At 42.1% G+C, this 26,607-nt stretch overlaps 1 long non-coding RNA gene across 1 annotated transcript in view; it reads right to left on the minus strand.

Annotated features, from left to right (window-relative positions):
* The window catches only part of LOC108396035 (uncharacterized), a 40,388-nt gene extending 14,216 nt beyond the window's left edge, over window positions 1–26,172 (minus strand). Inside the window, exons 1-2 of the long non-coding RNA XR_001852833.3 lie at window positions 26,098–26,172; window positions 23,568–23,645 (exon numbers count right to left, since the gene is read on the minus strand). This is a non-coding gene — a long non-coding RNA (uncharacterized lncRNA). The remainder of the gene's footprint in view (window positions 1–23,567; window positions 23,646–26,097) is intronic.
* Window positions 26,173–26,607: the final 435 nt, after the last annotated feature.

Consider the following 26,607-nt stretch of genomic DNA (forward strand, 5'->3'; position numbering starts at 1 on the left):
TTGGAAGAATTAACATTGTTAAAATGTCCACACTACCTGTAACTCCAGGGGAAAATTCCGGGGCAAAATACCTTTGAAACGAAAATCAGTCAAAGGGAGAAACGCATTTATTTCTTACAAGCAGTTGTTCCTCATCTCTCTGAACCTGGCTGCAGAAGAGGAGAGAGTTCCACCCAACCTCTCTGGTCCAGATAAACCCTTCCTTTCCCTTGTAAGTACCTATTGTTATGGAGATGAACCACTTCTCTCCACCCCTGGGAAACACCTATTGATATGGAGATGTCCTAAGGCCAGGTGAGAGATTCTGGAAATATTGCAATTTTACCCACACTACCCAAAGCCATCTATAGATTCAATGCAATGCCTATCAAGATTCCAAAGGCAATTTTTACGGTAATAGAAATAACAATCCTAAATTTTGTAGGGAACCACAAAAACCCCAAATACCCAAAGCAATCCTGAGAAAGATGGATAAAACATAGGTTTTATTTTTATTTATGTATGATGAGGCCAACAGATCAGGAGACAATTACTATGGAAAAGATAGTTTGTTATAGTTTCCAAGAGAAAAGAACATGTCACAACACTCAGGGCCACAGGGGGAAGCATTGAGGTCAGTTCAGTGGCAAAGGGAGCAAATGGGAAAACATGAGCAAGAGCCTTTATTGTGGTTTCCTTAGGAAGAAAGGGCAAAGCACAGTAGGCAGGTTTAGAATTGGCTAAAATGAGTCATTCCAATAGGCTCCGGGTGTCGGACTCTCTCTAGTAATCTTGTGCCTGGCCCTGGGGTGTTGAGGGACGGAGAACAGTGGCGGAGGGTATAAAAACATCATAAAGGTCATTGGGGCAGTGGGCTCTCAAAGGGTTTATTTGCATATGAAAGGCACATTTGCAGGAAGTCAAGAACTGTCTCTGGGAATTGGCTGGCTCTGGGAGAGGCAGCCCTTCCGGAGTCAGCAAGGCCCCATGATGTCAAAGCATCAGAAACATATAGTTAATACACCCAGAGCAGGAAGCTCCCTGTTTGGTCTTCCAAGATGCCTCACTAACTTGGCTAGTGACCTGAGGCCTCAGTTCCCCTCCATGTGGACTCCTCCATAGGTCTTAAATATATGTATCTTCTGAACAGGAAAGGCTTGAATGGAAATGCTAAGCAAGATGGAAGACCTTGACTAAAGTACACACTGAGGTTTCAGCAACAGATGCCATACCCTGTGCTCAAAACAGGTTTTGATAGACTAGAGAAATGACAAGTCCCATGTCCTTGAAGGGGAAGAAAAGTTTGAAGAAAACAGAAAAGGGAGATTGATGTATGCTTCACCAGTTTGCCCAGGGCTGGATCTGTCATCCACTGACCATATTTGACCACAATAATAAATTGCTTATCTTTAAATTAATTTTCCAAGACCGCACTGTGTCACTGTATAGCCTTTATTGCCATTAATCTGGATTGTCAAGGCATCTCTGTATTAGCATCATGCTTCATGATGAAGCATTCACTCATTCAATCAAGTATTTACTGAGCACACATTATACGCTTCTGTGCTGTGTACTGCGATGGGTATTGGGGATTAAATGGTGAAAAACAAAGACAAATACAGTCCCCTCCTCCATGAAGCTTATTTTTCACTCTAGTGTGGTAGCCAGAAAAATCAAGTAACATACAAGTAAATGTAGGACTGCAATCGTGATAAAAGCTGCAAATCATGGTAACCACAGGGACCAAGAGGGGCAAAGAGGTGGCTTCTCTGAAGGTAGTTAGAAGGGCGAGTATCACATGGTGGTCTCCAAAATGGTGTACCTGTTGGGGGGAAGTGTTGTGTATTTTCCTGGGTTCTTGTTCCCACCACAACAAAGAATTGGGCAGAGACACAGTAGTAAAGCAGAGTAAAAGTTTTATTTAAAGTTACTTAGAGAAAAAGTAACAGGCGACTTCAGAGAGAGAGGAGCACCCAGAAAGGTTGGGGGTTCCCTCTTTTAAGGATTTTTCAGGAATGTGACAAAGAGCTAGGGGTGTGGACTTGTTAAGTGGTCCCAAGTATTTTTGATGAGGCTTTAACTTTCTTATCAGTCTTCCAGGTAGTTCTGCAAAATTAGCTTAACACAAGAAATTTACTGCTCTGGTTCCGTCCCAGGATAGCAGCTTCCTGGTTTGGGAGCATATCAGTTAAGACTGCCTGCCCAGCCCCCGCAAGGTGGGCTGAGTTATTGTCTGTTTGCTAAAGAGTAAGTTAAGAATCTTACTTTTGAACTTCTTGGGGTTTTTTTAAATGCAATTTTAGCTTAAAGATGGAATCTTCCCGTCTTTATTATGCTGTTTATAGGTGGGCCTTTTAGCAAGCTACAGTAAATCTTACAATGGCATGGTCTAATTGACACAATGAAGACATGGGCTGTGCTCAGGTACTTTTATCTGAGGAATATTCAAACATTCAAGGACAAGTTGCTCTTGACCTTTTGAGCTTTAACTGATTAACTCATTAACTCTGAGTCTTTTCTGGCTTTTTATTTTTAACTGGTTAACTGAGTCCTTTCTAGTGGGCTTTACTGACCTTACTCTCTTTCCACCCCACTTACACCTATTTTCCTTCCTAGCATACCCATTACTATGTTGCAGCCACCAAGGATCAATTTTTGGGGTAGAGATGAAACCTGTGAGCAAGGTGCAGAAGTGTTCCATGAATGATGGGGAGTCGCCAGGAAGTCGGTAGGAAAGACAAAAGGTGGTACAGGGGTTAAATAGCATGAGCCAGAAAGAAATTTCATTTTGTTTTTAACAAGAATATGCAAGAGAATGGCCAGGAATATATAATGAAGAACTAGAGGGAATAGTAATTTCAAAAAGACAAATGCAAATTATATAATTTTCTAAAAATGCCCATGAGCCTCCCCTCCCCCACTGGAAGGTTAAGACAATGCAAAGTTGATGTGTGAAAGGACTGTTGTCCAACATAGCATTCAGAAGCTCTTTGTTAGTGATTCTCCCCATCTCTGCCCTTCTTCCTTCCTATGACTTCATGCTTTGTCTCTCCTCCCAATAAACATGTTTCTGAATTACACGTTTTCCATTGCAGGCTGATATTCATAATTCCAGTGCCTTCTAATGCACAGTTTGTTCCCTATTTCAGTGTACTTCCTTCAGCAATAGATGTGCTTTCATAAGAGCAGCCTTCAGAAACAGCCAGCACAATATACAGTCCATCATCCAGAGAGCATATTTCTCAGCAGCCCACTCATATTTCATGAATCATAGAGCAATTGTTATAACTGATTTTGCTTGGGAAAGTTTCATTTTACTTTCAATCCAATTATTTTGATTGATAGAAGTAAGATGGTGAATTGGTTCTTTTCTCTAAACTTGTAAAATAAATTCAACCAAGTAAATTTAAAGATCTAATTGGCTGTATTATCATCTAATTGACTATATTATCAATGATTCATGAATCAGACACCATCCAGCCTAACAAATAGAAGGGTGCTCCAAAGAGTCATTTGAAGTAGAAGGCTTTTATAGGCAGAAACCAGGCAGGTCAAGGACGTTACTAACAGGAGAAAAGAAAGGTTTGTTTCAGGCAAGGTCACCTTCCCACCTGCGGGAAGGGCAGGAGGTCTTATCATGCAGATTACCTCCCTAGTGCTGAGCAGTTAACAGACTGATTGGTTTAAAATTCCACTCCTGAGAGAGAAACTGCAATCAGCACAGGTATTGAGTCTTGGTGGAACGATAGAAGTGACTCCGTTTGTGGCCTGTTGTTTCTTTTTAACACCGATTGGCATATTAAAATTGTGAAATCCACGGTAGGTTACATCCATTTGGTGAAAATCGTCATTTAAGAAACGAAATTAGCTCTCTGCCTAGTGAGAGAAATTGCTCAAATTTAAGAGCTGTGGCAGAAATCATTGCTAGACTAAATTCAGCCCTTGGCTTCCTTCTCCAGTGAATCTGCTTTCTCCATCCAACTCGGTATCTGCAATTCAAAACTTGTACCCAAAGATAGCTGGAATTTTCAAGGAAGCAAGTAACTTATTAATGACCAGAATGCTCGTTTATACAATCTCTCACCTTTATGTCTTGCAGGAAACTCTTACCTTACCTTTGGAAAAATTTTTTCAAGTATCTGTGAGATTGGCTATTACATGAAACACAGATCATAACAGATACAGTTTAACTTGCAGAAAAAAAGGGTTGAATTTTTAAAGGGATCATCAGAAAACAAAGCCTTATCTTTTTGTTTAGACTTTGGAGACAAAAAAATAAATAAATAGGCAGAAACTTGCATAATCCTTATTAGATCCCATGAGCTATAAATGTGTTAGTACGGACTAATATGAAAGAATGGTTAGCTCTGTTTATGGATATAAAGGAAGAGACAGCCTTGCAAACCTGTAGATTAAACACTCGCTGAATATTCCTAGAAGTATGTTGAAATAAGCTAAAGGGTTAATGACACAGATATGGGTGTTGCTTGAAAGAATATGACAAAGGAAGTAAGCAGCCTAATAAAAAGAGAAAGGCAGCTCATCATGTAAAATTGTCAAGACTGTTCTTAGCAACCTCCTGCATTTCTGTTGGAGATAATCTAGAAGGATTGAGTCAAGAATTTCCTATTGTGAAGGAAAGAGGTCACCATTGATCAGTGCCTTAAGATTCAGGTTAATGCCCCAAGAACTTTTTTAGCATCTATGAGTCCATAAATGAGCACCCTGTGCCACACAAAAAAGGAGTAAAGGATTAAACAAGGCCACGGGAAGAAGCAAATTGCCATCTAGCAGTAAGTCAAGCCTGCAAACTTGATACTCCCCACCCCATTCCAAAAATACAGTTCAGAGACCAAAGATCCTACCAGCATGGATGATTCAATATCCATGTCTAGAAAGTATTATATATGGTTTCCAAAGAGCAAATGCATACAGCAGCTTAGGTACTCACCATTGCTGGTAATGACTCAAGGGTCAGATTTTGGTGGCCAGGGTGGCTCCACTTTTACTGGCATACTGTGAGTCATGTGTTAGTTGGCTGCATGAGGAGACCATGCTGGCCTCGTGCATCCTTTTATTTCACATGATCCAGACACGGCAACCACCTGGCCAAAATTCCAAGACTCATGAGCAGATAAGAAGGGGAAGTTCTTTAAATGCTCAACCAGAGAAGAGAAAGCCTGAACCTTTTTAAACCTCCAAACCAAGAACAGAAAAATAAAACAATTTTCTACCACAGGACTTTTATATTACTAGTAACTTCTATGAACCCCAAAGAATATTTAATAAACTATTTGAGCAGTGTTAAATTGTAAATACTCTACACCCATGTAAATACTGTCTTTAAAAGACCTGCCTAGGTACATGAGCAGAATAGAAAGAACTAGTCAGGTATTTGAATCCTTTAAAGTCCTAGCTCTGGAAGCTCTAGCTATTTGACTGTCACCTACAGTTAGGTCAGTTGATTTAAGACAGCACTCAGGATTTCTCTTCTTGTATTGAAAAGTCCCAAGGCGGTCAGTCCCGGCTAGTGGGTTGGCTTAACCAAGTCGCTGGCAGAGGCCTCTCTGCCATTCTCATAAAAACATGACCCTCGATGTCGCAAGATGGCGCTGCTCCAGCTGCAGCCATTGCATCACATTCCAGGGAACAGGAGGGTAAAAGAAGGGCAAAAAGAAGCGCATCCTATTCCTTACAAGGACCCCCTTGGTAAGTGCCAGGACACAGCTTTCAGACTGGCTCCAACTCAGTTTTATGGCCACACCGACCTGGGAAATATACTCTTTCAGTTGGCTTGCCATCCTGAAAAATATCAGGATTCTTTGACTGAAGGAGAAGGGAAGAATATATATTAGCTACACGTAACAAGCAGTCTTAGAGTGATATTTAAAGCTATTAACTTCTCAGAGTCCATGGCCTCCTTTATAAAATGGGTAGACAATACCTACTTCACATGGCTGGCAAAGTGAAAAACATCCCACAAATTTTAGCCGTCAACAGTCTCCCAAAACCTACTGTAGAGTCATTGGCATCCGAGCGTACATTTAGCATTACTCCACTTTCTGGAACAACCAAGGCCCTGGCAAGTGACAGTGCAGACTCTGCTATGTTCTACTGCCCCATTAAATTCCTGGTAACAGGACATCTACTCTTTTCCTGTGATCTCATCCCTTTCTTATTGAATAATTCTTAAGAAATGGCTGTCTTCATTCTATCTTCCTACCTCTGTAGTTCTCCCAGGACCCGGCCCAGCCATGCTCTTATCATTATATTGCCACCTACCTTTAAAACCTGATACCTCTCACATTTTATGCAGATCTTTTCAGTGCCTTCCAAACACTTCAAGTCTCTATAAGATCATTACTTTCTCTTCTTGCGTCTTGTTGAATTGCCTGGACAACTGGACACAAGTACAATGCAATGTATATTTCTATGTAGGGGCCATGATTCCGGTTCCTACTTAGAAATGCGCTAATGACAAGTAGTGTGCTTTGTTTACCACCACTCTTTCCACCTGGTGTTTTACTAAAGATCAACCTGCCAAGTTTTAAAGACATTTCTCGTTTCTTTAATATTCTATAAGACATGCTCTTCAGGCATTTTATGCCATGTTAAGAATAACTTACTATTTGACAGATGTTAAAATTTTAGTTTAAGGGGTTGTGAATTGTTTCTGAATTTAAGTAGCTCATTCAAGACCTTCCAGGCTCTAAGCCGTAGGGCTAAGACCTATAACCACTGTCCATTTCCAAACCCATGTACTTTTTACCTAGAAGGAAAATACCTGACTCCTATTAGAGTCAGTGTGAATCACACTGCTGTATTTTATAAAACATTGAGAAAATTCAAGGTTTAAAACATAGGGTGTAAAATCTACTTCTATTGTGATAAACTGTATTATTGGCACTCAGGATTTCAAACACTGAAATAAAGAGGTGGGGGTGGGGGGAAAATCCATGCTAGTCATTAGTTTCTAAGGCTTTATTCTACACTAGTCTATTTGATACATAGACAGGTCAATCAATCTTGGCTGTAATGAAAAATCTTGGTTGTCTAAAGCAGTTATATCGCCTAGACCATGTATTCCCCCCAAATTATTTTCCTGTATGTAGCTTTATAAGTATAGAGAGACATTGACAATGTCAGATTTGAGCATCATTGGTGAAATTTCAAGCCACCAAGGCTAAAATAGTTGTTTCACATAAGCATGCATTGCAGGCTGGCATGTGAGATTGGGGTATATTGATGAGGAAAGGGAGGGTCTAACCTAATAGAGCCAGACGTGTTGTATAGAGAGGATACTGAAGAGTAGGCATAGAGAATTGACCGCATGAATGCCTGGAACTAAATGGATTGATTGAAAAGGTCAGCATATTAGCAGGAGCCTCAAGCCTTCTCATCCATTAACCCAAAATATTGAGTGTAACCAGGAAACCAAGGGGAAAATGGAAAGCTCTTAAACAATGAAATGGCTTTTGTCTTCCTGAGATGAGACATGAATATCTATGTCTCCAACCCTGGAGTGTTTTCACAGCAGCCCTAAGATTCTTGACTAGGATGGCTATCACTGCATGAAAAATGGAAAATCCATTATGGAGCACAGCTAAAAGGTAAAAGCTTGCTGAAGACTCACTAGCACGCACAATCAAATGAATCACTTAGTCACAACAACAATAAATTATCTCTAGTGCTAAGAATATTAAGAATTTACAGATAATGACCACCAAACAAGGTTAACATTACATATAATCTACATAGTGCCTTACAAATTAACCACATTTATCCAGGTGTATGACAGGATATAAGAGCTGCCTATGGGAAGCAATTTACGGCCAAGCAACCCTGGCCAGAATGACTTCATTGAACAGGCAAAGGGTATGTACGGTCCTTGGCCTCCCACTCTGTGTGATCTCATACAGACAGGAGAGTCTAACAACATGCCACCGGAACCAGGACATGGCTGTGCTAGTTTAAGGGTAAGGAAGGCTTCCCCCACTGGTCACTACCTCGCTTAGGCTCTGAAGTCCTCATTTTGAAGGAATGAATAGACAAGAACTTTGATTCGCCACTACTCTCCCTAGCCCTTCCTGTCCTTCATTTCTGCTGCTTGGAAATATCTGTCCTCTGCTTCTCCTTAATTAGGAGGTTTCACGCAGATGAGGTCCAAGGACCTATGTTCAAGTGTCTCTAAGTCTCTATGGGAATCATTAAATTTTGTTCATATCTAAGTTTGCCTTAAGAATAGAACACGAGCATATTCTGGGCTATCTGGTCAACCGTCTTAGACCCACGTGCTTCGATGCAATTTCACAGTCCACATTTGCGTTTCTCTTAATGACTGCATTGGTGCCAAGTGATCTGCTTATATAACCTGTTTGGCTTTTAATGCAGGGTTTCTCAAGCTAGGGTTAGCGCAGGCATCTACTGACATAAATCTGGGGATCTGAAAACCTGCCTCGTTCATCCTCTCAGCCCTTGAGTGTTTTGTCCAAAGGCAGCTCTTTAATATGATCTCCATGAAAAACTTTTAATGTCTAATAAATGTCTATGAAGCTCATCACTCACATGAAGATGCTAGTGATCTTGATGGGCACTGTGTCCTCAGTGTTTTTTCCTTCTTTCATTCAGTGCACTGCATTTAATATGCTATACATTTTGAAAGATCATCATGGGCAGATGTAGAGAATAGGTGAGGGGAGTTGGGGGGGCCACGTGTGAGAGAGAAAAGGAGCAGCAGGACAGTGGAGAGCTAGGTAGTTCTTTTCTGCTTAGGAGGGAGGGAAGAGCAGGCAAGGGCTCGGTGATGTGTTGTCCTATTTACAATTGATACAGACAGTGCTGCGATGGGAGAAAAGAGCCTGGACTGTGGAGTCATTGGAATAATTAAGCGACTGGGGCCAAATGCTTGGCTTTTTCAAGTCTTGGTTTGTTAATCTAAATAACAGGAATAAATATACTAATACCTCTTCAACCAATGGTACTAGAACAACTAGATGTACTTATTTTTTAAAATAAGAACTTGGACTCGTATGTCTCAGGCAAAAACTTAATTCAAGATGAATCATAGACCTAAATGTAAATGCTATTATTTTTTAATACATGTAAAATTACTGCACTTCTAAAATAAACACAGAAGAGTATCTTTGTAACCTTAAAATGGGTCACGATCTCTTAGGGAAGTCACAAAAAGCTTTAACCATAGGAGGAAAAATTGATACACTAGACTGCATCAAAATTAAAGACTTCTGCTCTTCAAAGGACACTGTTTACATCTCAGTGAAATTCTCCATAGCAACTCGGATACCCTATATCAGACAGAACTACAAAGGTATCTCCAAAGAGCAGACCCAGTGGTGAAAGATGCTAATGACCCGCAAGTGTTCCTTCTGAGGTGTAGAGGAAAGGGAGGACAGTTGGGCGGGAGCGGAAGGGATTGGGTGATGGAGTCCCTTCCTGTTGTAATGCGAAACAACATGAAGCATTTCCTTTCAGTTCTACAAACCCATTTTCATGTCACATTTTCTGAATATGCTTCAAGCGTTACTGCGAAGGCAAGGGGGCAAATGAAGTAATTCTGAGAACAAAGTGAAAGCCCTTTGGGCAGCTCAAAAGCAGCCAGTTGAATACTCTAAGAGGCACGGTGGGGGTTAAGCTTGGGGCAAAGTTCCAAAACTAAATTATTGAAATATGCAGACTTAATTATCCCCATCAAATAACACTCTCAAAGAAGTCTCAGCAGTTACAATAGACAGATTTGCATATTAATTCCTTAATATTTCTTGAAATATTGATTATTTTGTATTGATCTATCTCCTTTTTTAAGGCTCTAAATAATTTACATGTTTCTATAATATGTGAGAACACAGAGTGGCCTCAATAATTGTTGAGGCCATGCTCTCTTGTTTGCAAAAGACCACGACCATGTTAGGGAAACCACCTCACGGGTCTGATTGCATGTTTGACAGAGCAGCGATGTCAATGCTAAGTTTCAGAGAACACTCTTCTTTCTCTTATTGTTTTCCATATTCCTACCCAGGAAAAGGTTGTGTTGTAACAGCAGTTGGTAAACTTTTTCCATAAAGGGCCCTATAGCAAATGTTTTAGGCTCACACACCATATGGTCTCTGTCACAACTACTCAACTCTGCCATTATAGCATGAAAGCAGATATGGTGTTCCAATAAAACTTTATTTAATGGACACTAAAATTGCATGTAAGTTTCATGTGCTGTGGACTATTATTCTTTTTTATTATATTTTTAGCATTTAATCATGTTAAAACCATTCTTAGCTCAAGACGCAATACATAATTAAGTGACTGCCTGGATTTAGCCCAAGGCGGATAGCTTGCTGATCCTTAGAGTACTGATATTTTCTGCCCCAGTGACTTTCACTAAGTCATCAAACCTTCCTGAGACTTCGTTTCTTTACACTTGGGTTATCAGATACACCTTAGAAGGTTGCTGAGGATTAAATGAATAAAATATGGAGAGGTTCTGTGTATGCTGGAAAGTACTTAAAAAATTTAAATATGAATACATTTAAATGTTATTACTCAAAATATATTTATTGTTATATTTATACATTGGATATTATTATACAAGTGATCAGCCATAGTACCACTAGCATAGCATCAGAGAGGAATACAATAACAAAAACTGGCAATGGAGGGCCTGATGCAACACTATGCTAAATGAAGTGGAATTTTTTTTATTTTTAAAAAATTGAATACATTTGACATGTAGCGTTATGCAAGTTTGGAATTTCATTTTTAACCAAAGAAAGCTTGACCTGTGGTTCTCCCTGGTCCTGTTTGCTCTCATTGGATGGATAACATGATAAATCAGGGTCATTTGGGGAGTGAGGTAAAGGTGCAGGATGGGTAAAAACTGAGTGAGAGTCTTGTTGGAAACCCTTTGTTCATCTATTTAGGTGGCATTTTCCTCCCTGAGATCTTGTAAGTGAGAAAGGACATCTTTTCTGGATGATTCAGACCTTTGCCTGCCTCAAGGCAGGATAAAATGACCCCTGAGCCTTCTCCTGTCAGTGGTAGCCATGACCGCTTACTAACTAAAATGAAACTTAAATTGCTTACCACTGAGAAGATCACAGCAACTATCACTGCTCCTTATATAATCTCTGTTTGGGGAGTATCCAAACAGAAGCATAAGCTCTTATTCAAAGCTTTCACGTCTTAATTTTTGAAGAGCTAGTTTTCAAGTTACTAGACTGTCTATAGATGGGCACTTACTAGCCTCTTTCTTTACCTTCTGTTCTCTTAGTTCTCTAGTCATGCAATGTCAACACAACCAAAGAGAAGGAAAATAAATTTAATCCATAGGCTTATCTACTTACCCAGGAGCACCTAGGGCTTTGAACACTCTAGGAACTTAATAATATTAAGTTTGAAGGATGGCTTTTAATGAAGTAATTATTTCGTACTGAATAAATAAATAATTTTAGAATCATGTGGACCTACAGTTGGTGTCATGGCCCTTTCCTTGTCTCTTTGTTTCCTCCTGTCTTCAGCTGTAGAGGCCACTTAAGCCAGAATCACTATTATAGTTTTGCAATTTAAAATAGGCCTCCAGGCCTTGGTCTCCTGCCATCAGTCTAGACAGAGACGGATATGGGAGCCTCTAGTAAGAACTTCTTCAGGTGTTCACTGCACTGTGTTGAGAAAACCACACAGAAATGCAATCTTAATCTCGATGTTTTTTTTCTTTTGTATATTGTTGCTTTTTAACAAGCCTTGCTGTTATTATTTTATAACTACAAAGTGAATTAAAGCCTTTTAAAGGACATACATTCAGTCTAGCCTGAGAGTGAGCATTCTTTATCCATTGGCTCTAAAGTAGAAGTTTTGATAATGTGCATCTCCCTTTCAGCCAATGTCACTTGAGACAAGATCATTAATCCTACAAGTGGTAACTGGTTAGTATAGGACTGATAACAACCATGGGAAACACGTTCAGGACATGTATTTGAGTTGAAGTAAATAAAGAGGGAACATGTTTCAGACTTGTGGCTAATGCAAGTCTGACCTTTAACAATACAAACATTAGACTATTTATTATAGTGCCTCCCAACATACCCTACATTTCCCAGGGCAGCCCTTGAGTACTTTTAAACTCTCAAAAAGTATTAAAATCTGTTCAAATAACCTCATTTAAAATATATGAAAAATGGTATAGATTAGACCTCACCAGCTTGGGATTCTCCTTCATGGAAGGTTGAGCCCACCCATGACAGCCATGGAGAATTCCCACCCATGGAGTCAACAGCTCTTGACTCCTACCGTCCCAGCTTTTATTTGGAGCCAGGCTCTGGGCCAGGGGCTTTATACACAGTATCTGTCATTTACTCTTTACAGACAACCACTGCAGAAACAGAGGTTCATATATGGATGTTTGTTACGTTGTTCTCTATATTTTTTAATTAGCATAATAGCCCAAATATTCATCAACTGATGAATAACTAAACAACATGTGGTCTACCCATATAATGGAACATTATTCAGCCACAAAAAGGAATGAAGTACTGATACACATTGCTACAACATGAATGAACCTTGAAAATGTGATCCTGAGTGAAAGAAGCCAGACACAGGTCACATATTGTTTGCCAGGAGATAGAAGCGAGAGGGTTGGGGGGAAATGGGGATACTAATAGGTGCTAGGTTTCTTTGGGGGGAGTGTGACACAAATGTTCTTAAATCATGCTGATGGTTGCACAAGTCTGTGAATTTACTAAAATACGTTGAATTGTATACTTTAAGTGGGTGAATAGTTTGGTTTATGAATGACATCCTAATAATGCCGTTAGTAACAAACAGTCTGGGAGTGGGAGTTGGAGTTGGCTGGGGAAGGGTCTGAGTGCCAGGGTAAGGCATTTGGACTCTACTATTGTCCATGGCGGCCATGAATATTTTCAAGGAGTAGAGTCACATAGTCATCTTTTTGGTTTAAAAAACCACCATTTTAGTGGCATGCACGATGGACGGGAACACAGAAAATCTGACATGGAGAAAACAATAAGAATCTGCCATATTTTAGAGATTTTATGAGAATATTAGTTTATGTTTTGTTCTCATGGTATTTTTCCCTCCGTATCAGGATGGTAAACTCATCACTTCATCTGCCCAGAGAAGTATCTGTTGCAGGGCCAAGAGCAGACTGTGTTTGGAGACAACTTTCCAAAAGCTCCACCTCCTTGCCAGCAGCTGGCTTTGTCGGCCTATTTGATTCTAGCCATCTGAGTGGGTGTGGAGTGATATCTCTTTGTGGCTTTGATTCCTATTTCCCTAATGAGCAGCGATGCTGAGCATCTTTTCATGTCCTTATTGGCCATTTTATATCTTCACCTCCTTCTTGCTGAAGTGGCAGTTTTACAATTAGAGATGGATTCCTTTGCTCTCTCAAAGTAGAAATACATAAACCGAGTGGTTCTCAAGCCAGGCAGTTTTGTCCCCCAGGAAGGGTTGCCAAGCAAAATACAGATGCCCACCTAAATTTCAATTTCAAACAAATGGCAAATAATTTTTCAATATACGTAGGTCCTGAGGAGGAGGACAATATACACCCCCAAATACATTACTTTGCATACATATTGTTTTGAACTAAAGTTACTTAAGAAACAGCTGATGCAGGGACACTCTGACCCTTCTTTGTCCCCCTGAAAGCAGGCAATAAATCTCCCTTGTGGAAGGTCCCCGCCCTGTACCAGGAGGGTAGATGGCATCCTTATCACCAGAGATGGGAAAGTTAGGGCCAGGAAGGCTGTATAAACAAACCTGGTTACTTTCGTCACTAATTTACTCCCCCAGCACAAACCCCTTTGTCTTGTCAGTTCTTCACAAATTTGTTGTTTCCTTATCTAAAAAGCCTAAAAGCTGCCTGCTTTGGTCACTTCTTTGAGGCTTTGGTCACTTCTTTGAGGCTCATTATTTCTGTGAGCTCCCATACATACAAAATTAAATGTTTTTCTCCTGTTACTCTGTCTTATGTCAATTTAGTTACTGGGCCAGCCAAAGAACCTGGAAGGGAAGAAAGGAAAACTTTTCCTCCCCTACAGTCCCAAACATTGCGTGGCACATACATATACTAAAAAAATTATTAGTTGTTTATCTGGAATTCAAATGAACTGCACATCCTGTATTTTCATTTGCAAAATCTGGTGACTTTACTGCAAGGAGACAGTTAGCAATGTCCAGAGACAGTTTTGGCTGCCACAACTTAGAACGCGTGGGGAAGGCGAGCTGCCGGCGAGTAGAGGCCAGGTTCACGGCTGCACATCCCACCGTGAAAGCTCCTCACAACAAAGGATGGTTTCGGCCGCCAGTGTCAAGAGCTGAGAGGCCGTATAACCCTGCCCTAACCACGTACACGTACTGCCACTGTGAGATAAACAGGCGCTACTAGGAGCTGATGGCCTCTGGAAAAGAGAGGCCAAGGAGAGCTCTGTGTGAATAGGTGGGGGCTTCAACTGAATCCACTCCCTTTTCAAGAAGGACTGTGACCTGCCCTGGCTGCTCCCCAGGGTCAGATGGCCAGAGCCCTCTGTAGGCTGCAGGTGAGGAGGGACCCACTTGGCCATCAGAGAAACTGTCACCAAAACAGGCAGTGCCCCAAATGGCATCGTGTCTGCATTTGGCGGCGGCGGCTGCAAACCGAGCAGAGCCTCACCTCCAGAACCGAGAAGGACCTGAGGCCACCACCGTGAGCAGGGGCAGCGTCGCCAGGCAACCTCACCCCGGCCCCTGGCCCACAGGGATAGGAGGCCCCCACATGGCTCTGTTTGTGTGAAATGAACAAGTTTGGCTTGAAGAGCAGGCAAGCGGAACGAAAGACCGCTTCCCCTTCCCAGGCAGAACTGCCAACGCCACCCGTGTGGCCACTGTCGCTCAGCCTTCTCTTCCCCCAAACATACATGACAGTGGGGGTCCAGCTAGCATTTGTCAAATGCCAGCGTAAGCCGATCATTGCCAGGAATGTCTTCACAAACAGCAGCTTCTAGTCCCTCGTAGACAGAGATGAGACATTAATGACTTGATTAACCCCAAACTTCAGAGCACAGGTTCCTAGAATATTCCTTCCTACAAGTAGCCTCTGCTTGATGGTTTCTCTTCATGGGCCGTCATCTGCGCAGCACCCCCAGGGTGAGCTGGTTCACCTGAGGCACCCTGCGTGCAGAAAGCTGAGCCATTCAATCACACAGAGAGCTCCTCCCCAACCACAGGAAGTTACCTCAAGCAGTTCTCTCAAAAATAATTTAATTGCTCAGAGCCTTCTTCAGACTCCCAAGATGTCAGGCAATTGCTTCCTTCCAACAGCGCAAACAAGCACAAGGCCCATCCATCTCGAAAGAGCTCTCTACATCTCATGCTACAGAAATCCTATTGAGTGATCTCGGCTCTTTTATTGTACCTGTGTTTGTAGCCATGTTTCATTGAGATGTTTGGATCTCTTCTTCCCGCCCCGCAAATCTGTGACAGCAGGCAAAGAAGATACCCAAGATGACAGCTGTGTTTTTAAAAATGAGTATCAGGTTAAATTGCTATCGATGAACTGAAGAATAATTGGCATTGCACATACAATTTTTTAAGAAAATTATTCATAATTTCTCTCTTTTAAGTTTGCTTTTTTTTCTTCTACTAAACATTTTTTTTTTGCATTCCTGGCTGCCTCAGAGGTCCCATGTTTCTGTGGTATATTTGGATGACAAGTTGAGGGTCCAAGAAGAATCTGATCAAGTGAAAGTGTAAAAATAAACAATATTTTTAACATTCTGCAATGTCTCTCATCATGGGAGGCAGAATAATGTCCCGTCAAAGATGTCCAATCTACATCCTAGCAGCCGGAACTTGTAAATATGTTACCTTAGGTGGCAAAATGGACTTTTCAGACATGATAGAGAATCTTGAGATAGAGAAATTATCTTGAAGGCAGAAAGGGACAGTCAGAAGGTGATACAAGGATGGAAAAATGATCAGAGATGCAGTATTGCTGGATTTGAAGGTGGAGAAAGGAAACCATGAGCCAAGAAATGTGGCTAGAAAGTGGAAAAGACACCTGGAAGCTATGGAAAGAAAGGCAGCCAGGCCAACACCTTGATTTTAGCTCAGTGATACCCATGTCAGACCTCCAACTTACAGAGCTGTGAGATAATAAATTGGCATTGTGTTAAGCCACTAAATATGTCATAATTTTTTGCAGCATCGATAAAAACCTAATACAGTAAAAAAGAAAAATAAAAAACAAACGATATTTTACTATGCAGAGAAGAGGTAGAGCTCTGCTCCATAGAGCTGCTCTTCCAAAGCAGGCGATTTATTTCTAGAGAATGGAACTTTCCGTGGGGCGTGAAGGTCATTAGAGCATCAACTGTGTCTGCTCCCACTCCGCTTTCTCTTTGGGACAGCCGCCCCCACCTGGTGGAAAGGCGGTGCTCACAGGTCCCGCCTGACCTTGTATGGAGGCTGTGATACAGGGTCAGAGTGCACGGCGTGCTCATGGTCCCACGTGACCTCTTACCTTGGCAATAACTTTCTGCTCCATGTGACCTCTTCATCCCATAGACCTGTAACTGTTTAAGGGCTTGCCAAAACTAGGAATACTCCTCATCTGCCCGGGTGGCACCTTCCTTTTATTGTAATGAGATGGAAAATGTCAGAGACACGCAGAGACAGAGTTTATTGACCCTTTACTTCCCTCACAGGAAGGGCCACTAGTATGAAGGGATTAGCCAGGTTGCTCTTGCCTCTGCCTGAAGGTGGGATTCTTCCCTGCTTGAACAGTCCTGGGCCCTGGAGAGGGGGTCCTCCCCACAGGGACTGAGGACAGGGGCTGCCAACACCCCCAGGCAGGTCTCTGGCGCCAACCAGGCACACGTTTCAAAGTCCAGGGGTCCATAAGTAGACAGCTTATTTTGGTTAGACTGCCCCTCCGTAGACCTTAGGTCAGTAACCACGCAAATCAATCTTAGTGCACACCAGAATCTGCCATTCCGGGAGGGCAGCCCTTTACCCTCTGTCTCAGGAATCCAGGTGTATCCCAGCTTCATAATTTTCATTTGAGTACCACCCCCAAGTGTCAGTGTTTCCACTTCTCTCCCTAAGCACCAGACTACCTGCTTGGGTTGGGATCTGTTTTCTCACTTTTTATTCCTCCCTCCTCCAGCTGCAGAGAGCAGATATAAAATCTATAGTCTGTAAAAGATTCTTCCTTGACTGGACCCAAACTTGCCACCTTTGTATAATAAAAGAGCAGGAAAGAAAAGATGAATGCACATTTTAAAAGTGTGGTGGAGAAGAAAGATAAGAGGCGCCCTAGGGAGAAGGGGTTCAGCCCCAGCCCCCTGACAGCAAGCAGGGCGGACTGGAAATGGGGAACGTGCCGAGAATGTGGGAGGAGGCGACTGGGGAGACCAGTTCCGCTGAGACAGCCTCTGAAGTGAACCCCGGGAGAGATGCTGCTATTATCTGCAAGATGGGCCCCCAAGCCCACTCTAATTGAAAGGGTGGCAGTATGCCCCCGTGCATAAAGCACCTTACTCCCCACAACAGACAGTGATTAGACAAAGGCTGTGTGTACATTCAATAAAGGCCAGACTTCAGATACAGCTTCAACAGTGCATTATTTTTAGAACATGATTAGGTATTATCTTCAACTGCCCAATTTCCTGTTTCCTTCTAATCCGCCTCTTCAAAGACAGTACTGTATTCCTAAGGCAGAATGGTAAAAGCACACAGAATTCCAGAAGAGACAGCACAGTCATTGTTGGGAAGGCTTAACAAATGCCCCGAAAGGGCAGGGGATGGCCTCTGGGCCTGTTTGGACAGCTGCCAGAGGTCAGGAGTCACTTGGGACAAAGTTCACCCACTGAGAACTTTCTCTTGTGCTTGAGGGCCATTACACAATGGCTGCAAACTGAACACACCTTGGAGTAAACGCATTGTGCACATAGGAACGCGGGAGTAAAAGCAGCCACCAAGTATTTGGCTGTAATGGCTGTACCTGCCCAGTTTGTCATAACATTATATGAGTAAATTAGAATTTAACACACACACACTAGCGATGCAGATCTGAAGCTGTGCACACTCTAAACAGAAAGAAAAGATACTACGATCCAAAAGGAATAAGCTAGCGGAGGAGGCCAGATGAACAGAAAGAAGCATATGCAGTAACGATGCATGACAATGTGCACGATCATTTGCCCATGGCAAGGTCCTTGGGACTCAACGTACAAAGACCCGCGCTTCTTGAAGAGGAAACTGGGACATTTTTGGTTCTTCTTTACCTTGAAGGTATAACAGGATAGCCAAAGAAGAAAATCTCAATAATCCTAGAAATTTGCTACCAGTTCAGGGGCTGGCTGGTAGCAAAAAGCATTTAGCAATGGCCACTTTCCCCTAATTTGTGCTTCCTGATTTGTTCTTCCTCCTAAAGGTGAATCGATCCCACTCGTGCAGTTCAAGTTTGCCTAGAAAGTAAGCCTCCAAAGGCCAAGGGTGGTTGCATCTTCTCTCACTGTAAGTCTTCCTGGTAGAAAGGGTTGGCTCTGTATTTAGGGAACAGTCAACGCAGATTGACTCAAAGCCAGTATATTTCAAGGGAATCCATTCTAGGTGCTCAGATTTCTTTGCTTACATTATTTCATTATTTTTAGAAGTTCTGTGCTCTTGGGTCCTAAAATCCCTCCCACCAGCATGGCAACTAGAAGCGTGCAGGCAGGGAGTTGTGTCCTGAGGGCAGCCACTCTGCGAACGGTCCTGGGAGCTGAGTCTCTTGTGCCTGTGAGTGTCTGTGAGAGGGGAGAAAATGCCTTGAGCAGGAGGAAGAATCTCCCTCTGCGCCTCAAGGTTCTTCTAGCTGGTCTAAGCATCAAATTGACACAAAACAGAATAACAGGAGAAAATCAAGTTTAATTACATAGGTATGGGGAAGCCATAGACATGAGATTCCAAGGTCCTTCAGGCAAAATGAGGTCTGTATGTCATCCTCAACTAAGGAGAGGTGGTAGGCTCTGGGACTTCAAAGCAAAAGAAAGCAATTCACAGGACGATAAAAAGACTACATGTTTTTAAGTTAAGTGTTTGCTGGGACACCCAGAAACAATGGGACATAGTCAGGGATTTTAACAAGCAGCCTTTGCTAGCTCCTCGCAGCTACCTAGTTCATGATGGAATTACCTACGGTGGTGGCTCTCTTCCTGGAGCAGGCCCTCCATCTAAATTCTTTTAGGCAACTGGGGGAAGGTCAGAGTTTCTTCCTGGGTCTTCTGGGCCTGGATTGTCTTCAGCCTCACATAATCTGCCCGCCAAAGAGGCACATCTTGGGGTGGCCTGCCCTTGGCCCCAATAGCTGCAAGAGCAGGGACATCAAAATCATCTGAGCAAATTTCTTTATAATTTGCCCCAAAACCAGCCTCGCTTTGAGTACCACAGAGAATCAAGTAAGACACTGCCTGACACACTCCGGAGATGCACCAGCCTCTGTCCCCTCCTACACACACGGGCAGGGCCCACGGAATCCTCAGGACGGGTAGGCCATGCTCTGTCAGCCTTGAGCAGTTGCCCTCACCAGGTAGGTTCTATGCCTACCTCAAGTCAATTGTTCCCAAATCTATTTATGCCAACCGTGCTTCGAACAACAATTCTGTAATTTTCTTCCAGCTTGATGGAGATATGACTGACATAAAAATGGGCTCTCTTTACATTGTACAATGTGACTGTTTTCCAAGGCATACAGCAGCAGTGATTTATACACTGTGAAATGCTTACCACAGTCAAGTTAATTAACACATGGTGACCTTTGTGTGTGTGTACATGCGCGGGTGTGTGTGTGGTGAGCACCCTTCAGATCTACTCTCTCAGCAAATTTCAAGTATGCAATGCTACCATTTTGTGCTTTTACGAAAAGTGATGTGTGATCATTTTCACAGCACTCAGAGGAGGACTGTGCCACTGAGGCATGGCGATCAAAGGTTCAGGAGGGCCAACAGCCCAACCACTCACTCACCCTCCCGTGGATCTGCCAGTCTCAAGGGAAGGTGGAGACAGAAGACACAGCCGGGTCTTCTCCCCTAAGCCCTCCATGGGGGAGCTGGCCCCATACCCTGGAACCAGAGGTTGCAAATCAGATTCAGAGCCCCGAATGTCTAAAACTGCATGAAATAATATGGTCTATTGGGATTTGCAAAAACAACTACAAAAAATAACTTTTCTTTGGCTTATAAATTAGACAAGAATATTTGTGTTTAATAAAATTACTAATTAATTCAGAGCTATCACTCAGAGGAGAAAGGTCTGTGTTTATATTTAAAATTCTGAAACAGGGAAATATTTAGGATGTCAATCCACAGCTCTAGCGAATCAATATTACTGAACATTTCAACAAGATTGCATAATGTTTCTAAAAGAGATCGGCATTAGGGCTTGTTTCCCCCCACCAGTAGGTATTAAATGTAAATATACATTAAAGCAATAAACAGTAGAAAGTGGCTCTGGGTTTAGTTTTATTTCACATGTATGTGACATAAGTGAGGCATGAAGTGACCCAACGCTATTTATTGTGGAAAAAGAAAACAACGTTGGTAGTGAAGGAGAACAAATTTTGCCACCCCAAGATATGCTTTTTTGTCAAAAGGATTGTTTTAAGCTGCTTATTTTTAAGAAACTGTAGACACAGGAGATGCTCTGAAAACCGAGACGTTCCCCTTTTGTAAGAGACATTCCCATTATAAGGGTGATCTCCTGTGTAGAAAATCTTATTAAAAGGTTCCAATTTATATCTGCGTAACAACCTGACCCTTGTTTGTTGTACTCTTCCTAAAAACCTCCCATAAATGCCTCCCCTCTCTGAACGTCTTTTGTCTTTAGCTGGGATGGTATCAAAGGTGGTGGCTCGGGCCATCTGGGGAAATTATTCCGTTTGCCTGGCCCTCTCCCGTGTATACAGGAGGTACACAGGTTATTACACTCCTGTTTGTTTTTCTCCTGTTGCTCTGCCTTAATGTCAATTTAATTATTAGACCAGCCAAAGAACCTAGAAGGCAGACAGGAAAACTTTTCCACCCTGATAGTAGAAAGACTCTTTGGTATTTAAAAATGACTGTTAAAATACGAGTATGTCAGAGACATTTGGGGTTTAGATGCTCCAAGGGTAGCTACTTCCATCCCTTCCATTATTAAGGTACCCTCGAAATTAGAAACGGAAATGTTCTTTTAGGATGGTCACCTATTCTTGGGAAGTGTGGCGGAATTGTTACTTCCAAGATGTTTCCCTGTTCTTGGTACACTGCAGAGTCCTTTATGAACAAAGAATTATTCTCAATTCAGGCGGGACTGAGCTGCCTCAACTGAACTCCAGCATTATTTCCAAGGTTCTGTATTCACTGGGGAGGATGGAATAAAATAATCAGGAGACGGGGCCCAGAGACCATCAGGGAAAGAGAGTCTTGCTGTGTCCCACAGCTTTTTCTCCAATTTGTTTCTCTATCTTTTTCCAGCACTCCCACCACCTCTTCATGCCAGCGAATAGATGGTCCTGGAGAAGACGACTGTATGTTCATTCACTGGTTGAGTTACTTGGAATTGACATCCAGGCATCACAAAGCTGACTGTTCAGGTATTTGGATCAATTTTTTTACAGCCTGCTAAGAACAGTTGCCCATAAGAACCACTGATTCTGCCTCATTTTCCATACCATCATGTATAATAGGGCATAATGCACAGCATCTTGTTTACTTTTAAGCAACTCTGTATTGAACCAGCCACCGTTAGTCACTTTCAAGTTCTGATTTCCGGCTCTTGCACGTGGGTATTTAGGCTTACACAGGTCAGGGCAAATGTTCCCTTCCCGTGCAGACCAGCCTAAGGGGCACTACATGAGATGCTATCAGAATATAAAAACATGGCCCTGGCTTGCTCTCTTAATGACTGCTTTGAAATTGAGGCGATTCACTAATTCAACATTTATTGAGTGCCTACTGGGCACCAAGCCATGCACTAAGCTCTGGGGATGTTTCAGAAGGAATGCCCGGTAGCTACAGGATCTAACATAGATCACATTGTGTGTTTTATGCAAATTAATAATCTAGCTGGGAAAGAGACGCCGAAGCAAGTAAGAGTATTGGCACTGGTGGTCTGCCAGGCATGCCCACAAAGAGCCAGGAGGAGGAAGGGACACTGGGACTGGGTCTCGGTAGAATGCATACACGTATCTTTCTGTGGACCTTTGTTTCCATTTCTTTGAATAATACCTAGGAGTGAAATAGCTGAGTCAAGGGGTAATTTTCTTAGAAACTGCCAAACGATTTCCCCTAAAGCTGATGTTACATTCCCACCTGCAAGTGTGAGTTCTATGAGTTCTATTTTCTGCACAGTCTCACCAACACTTGATACCGTCGGACTTTTAAATTTTACCCATTCTCGCGCATAGTGCTCTTAATTTACATTTTTCTAATAATTATTAGTTATATGTTATATATAGCTAGGAAATGATAGTTAATAAATTAATTATATAGCTATTAGATATGATATATATTAGTTATGCATTATGAGTCACATAGTTATTATATGTTGAACAACTTTTCATATGCTCATCAGCCTTTTGGATATCCTATTTTGCAAAGTGCCTGTTCAAATCTTTTGTCCATCTTTAAATTGGGGTTTCTGTCCTCTTTCATTGATTTGGAAACATTCTTTATGCATGCTGGTTACAAATCCTTTGTTGGAAACATGTATTGCAAATATCTTTCCGTGAAATGAATGTTCTTTTGCACCTGGTAAGGAAGCTTCAGGAATGCACCTGGGCAAGCACTGTTCATAAGGATAGAGTACATTCTATAGATTTTGCTTTACCACCTCTGCCTGCCCCAACATGCCTATTTGGGCCATAAATGAACCTAAAGTCTGATGTGGGATAACATGCTGAGTTTCAATCACAGGCTTGGTGGCTCTTCAGGCATGTACACAGTAAATGTTGAACACACATTTGTTGAATGAACTAATAATTGGGAAGAAAGTTTCTTTTTTAAAATGAAATTTACTTTAAACTAAGCTTCCTAAGAGGAAAAGTACCATTAGAGCAGACACATTCTTGAGATTACTTTTCAACTAAAGCATTCATTTATTTGTCCACTAAATAATTGAGGGCCTGCTAAGTACAGGGTACTTCTGTTAAACCCTGTAGGGGATATAAAGAAACATAAAAACAATGCTTTTCTTTGAATAGCAACTCATGATTCATAACGTGCTCTCAGAAGTTGTAACTGAACTTGAGGACTCGCTTCTCAAATTCTCTATTGCTTATTCATTCATTAAAAAAAAATCCATCATATGCCTACTGTGTGCCAGAACAAACATTTGGAACAAGACTGACAGTCAATAATAAATACGTGAATGGTGGAATCGCACCAGAACCATAATCTCTCTCTTCCTCCCACCACAGTAACCACCTGCCTTCATGATACCTATGAACTTTGGACAAACTTCTTTGTTTGCTTTAATTTTTTTTAAGTAAGTAATACCTTCACATGGTTTAAAAATTAAAATGGTCTAAGGAGTATATATTGAGAAGTCTTACTCACATCCATGCGTGGTCACCCAGTCCTCCAGCCCAATGCCTGACTCCATTTATTAATTTCTTGTGTATCCTTCCAATGGTCCTGGATGGAAATAAGCACAAATATAAAGACATGCCCCTATTTCTTCTTCACTCTTACATAAGAGTTAACATGTTACATACCATTACATAAATGGGTGGAAGGTGGTTTCTGCACATTGGCCTCTGCTTTGTGTAGGTCTTCACAGCAGGCTAGGACCTGCTCAAGGCCCACACCATCAAATTCTTATACAACCGATTACTTTAAATATAAGCCCAAATAAGCATATTTTTAGCCATGTAGAGCCTGGCTGCTTTGTATACCTGGTAAAGCTGGGCCAGGCATTTGCTATCCATAGGTGAGATGAACTCTGAGCACACAAAAGCCCCCAGATGCTGTGCCCTTAGAGCTCTCTGACCCAGACACCTCCCCCTGCCCCACTGCCCAGGCCCTTGCTGCCACAGACATCACCTCAATGCACGAGCCCTCTCTCCAAGTCCCCTCTCCCCCAGGAGGTCCCTTGCTGATCAGTCCCTTCTGGGCGGTGGCCCCATGCTGCTACCTCCGGAAGCTCTCCTGCTCTGAGGGACTTTCCCTCCCACATAACCTGTTCAAGTGCAGCCCAAGCAAAGCTTGTTCCGTGCAATTTATTGTCATCTCATGGTCATGTCTTTTCCTTGATTAGCCCTGAAATCCTCAATCTCATCACAAATATGCTGCATTTTCATCTTGCCTTTTTTTTTTTTTAACTTAACAAAATATTCTGGGCAAAGTACCCTCACTCTATTATCTGGCTGCATAGTACTCCATTGTGCAGATGGGCCAAAGTGTATTAACCAGTCCCAAGCAGATAACACTTGTATTATTGCCAGTCTTTTGTTATTACAATATGCTGCAGTGAATAACCTTGTACATTCATCATTTTGTTTAGGATAAATTCCCAGAAGGTTGGTTGCTGGGTCAAAAGGTGAACCCATCTGTATTTTTCAAAAACATTGCTAAATTGCTCCTCTAGGCAACCACATGTAAGAGGGTTTGTTTTCCCACAGTCTCTGGTAGGTAAAAGTAAATAAGTATCTAATATTGCATTTCTCACGTTATAAATATTGTTGGCATAATATTTGTTAACATGTCTGTCCCTGCCATGGGATTGCACATCCTTGAAGTCTGGGGCCATTTCTTACCCATCTTTATATCCTGTTGCTTGGCTAGCCAAGTTTCTCATACAAAATAGCTTCCTCCACCTCCCTACCCTGCAAAAAACATATTACTGAGCTGAGTTAATCAGCACTTCAGCCTAGAGATGTGCCCCCACTCAGGCCTTTCCGATGTGGAATGTGCTACCTAACATTCATACTCTTGCAAATATTCTCTGGAGGCTGGGCCTGCTTGGCCTACCCAAAGAGGCCAGAATTCTCTGAGAATGAACACATTGCCACCCAGCAGCCCTCAACCAATGGCTGAGGAGAGATGATGTTTAAACAGCCCATCAAGCATATCCCTTGAGGGCATACCTCACAGGTACATGGTGGTCTACTCTGAGAGATTCGACCGGATGAAGCTCCCACTGCCCAGAGTGGGAAGTGGCTGGATCACACACCCTTTATTGGCTTCCCTACCTTCCCCTTCCGGGCTCAGTCTCCAATCCATTATTGGAGTTCCCTTGAATCCCCTCCCAAATACACAACTTGCACTTTCTCTGGGTCTTTTTATGGGGGAACTGAAACAGAGACAGTAGCCTTTTTTTCCAAATAAAACAATCAAGGGCCTGAGAAAATGAGTGAAGTGCCCATGGCACATTAGTAAATGGTGAAGCTATATCCTCTCGCTTCTAGAAACATGCTCTTTAGAACATGGCGTTTGTCATCATGAGGGATAAAAAAAACCATTGACACATGGAAAAACAGTATACGAAGAAGAAAGAATCTATATCTCAGAGACAGCACAAAGCTATATAAAATGAATGGCAAATAAGCAAAATGGTTCTCACCTACAGTGCTTACTTTCAAGTTGTTTTCAGTGCTTTTTGGGCACTGATTCATTGAACACAAAACCCTATAAGGCAGGTGCATTATTATCATCATCCCCCATTCATATCAACATCCCCCATTCATAAGGAAAATAAGACACAGAGTTTAAGTCATTTGCCTAAAGTCAAACTTGCCCAGATCTGACTTCTGGATTTGTGCTCATAACCAACAAGCTCCACTGCCTTTGCGGAAATGCCAGAGGAATTCTAGAAGTCACAGAGTACTGTTGGCTTTTGACAGCAGGGGTCTTGAAAAGAGAGCATGGGATTATACCTAATTAAAGACGAATTCTTCCTAGGGTCATCAGAGACCTCATTCGTGTGAGTGAGGATATTTTTCTGGAACAGAAACTTAATACCCAAATAAAAATGACTTAAACAACAGGGGTTTACTAATAAATCTCACAAAATAAGAAATCTGGAAGTAAGAGTTTGCAAACTTGGTTAACTCAGAAGTTAAATGACATCAAAGCAACCACAACTCACACATTTATTCTTTCTTTTCCATTCGATTTCACCTCCTTTGTGGTTGCCGGCATGGTCTCTGGAAGTCTGGCTCAGTTCTAAGCAGCAAGTATTAATGGGAAAGGGAAGGAGGAAACGTGTCCCTGGAATTTCCCAGAAGACATCCCCTTGGTCCCATTGGCCAGGATTGGGTCACATGATCTAGACACAGGGAAAGCTGAAAAAGTGTCTCTGGCATCCTCTGTCTCCGTCATGGAAAGCAGGTTGTGCTGGCAACAACAAAATGGACAGAGACTGGCAGGAGAAAGCAACCGATCATGATGCCACCTCACTTAAATCCTGCATTGAAGCCTTTTTTTCTGGCTTGCTGAAATTTGGAAAAGCCAGAACCCAACCGCTTTGCAAAGTCAGTCATGAGAAAACAATTTGAGACGCTGCCCAGGATCAGGGCTGGAGATGGCACCATTTGATGATGTTGTATTTCAGGGCAGGCCGTCAGACAGGCCGGAAACGAGGACCGGTAGTCTGTCC

Source organism: Manis javanica, chromosome X (assembly GCF_040802235.1).
Source record: "Manis javanica isolate MJ-LG chromosome X, MJ_LKY, whole genome shotgun sequence".
NCBI lineage: Eukaryota > Metazoa > Chordata > Mammalia > Pholidota > Manidae > Manis > Manis javanica.